The 593-nt window shown below is 50.8% G+C and overlaps 1 protein-coding gene across 40 annotated transcripts in view; it reads right to left on the reverse strand.

The window, feature by feature from the left end:
- The window catches only part of LOC119593093 (cytoplasmic dynein 1 intermediate chain-like), a 47,628-nt gene that overhangs the window by 28,783 nt on the left and 18,252 nt on the right, over positions 1 to 593 (reverse strand). The gene's annotated exons all lie outside the window — the stretch shown is intronic.

Below are 593 nucleotides of genomic sequence, written 5' to 3' on the forward strand. Positions count from 1 at the left end.
ACTTGAGAATTGCAGAAGCACTGCCTGGGGCCAGGCTTGGGCTCCCTGGAATGCTGGACTGACCTTGGGAATGTCATGCAACAAAACAATCCCACATAGACACTTTATTGATGTTCGCCCTCCCTATCAATATCGTGCGTCACACTCGCTACGACAACCCTGGTTAACGACACCAACCTAATCCATTATCCCCGCTCCCCTAATGAAAATGTAACCTAACCCCAACTATATATGCACAGCAACCCCTTTTTCTCTTGCGGGTGGAGAACCAACGCACCCCTCGCTAAACCCCGTCCATCCGCCAACCTCATCAAGCATATCACCATGGCAACACAAAAGCCGGGGAAGGGAAAAAGAGATATTAAATGGGAGAGACTATTATCCCCAAAAGTTCACAGCGGCGAAGAGGCCAAGTCACCCTAGCTTTGGACGATCAAGTAATCAATAGCCAAGTCTGACCCCCTCCTGACAGTTCCTCCTCCTCCAGGTCCCCCACCTCTGGAGGGAGACGGCACAAAGAACTGGCCACGGAACTCTCCCACGGTATCGTGACGTGACAATAAAAAATCTGACGATGCATTTGCCGACAACGA

The sequence above is a fragment of the Penaeus monodon genome, chromosome 31 (assembly GCF_015228065.2).
Source record: "Penaeus monodon isolate SGIC_2016 chromosome 31, NSTDA_Pmon_1, whole genome shotgun sequence".
Taxonomy (NCBI): Eukaryota; Metazoa; Arthropoda; class Malacostraca; order Decapoda; family Penaeidae; genus Penaeus; species Penaeus monodon.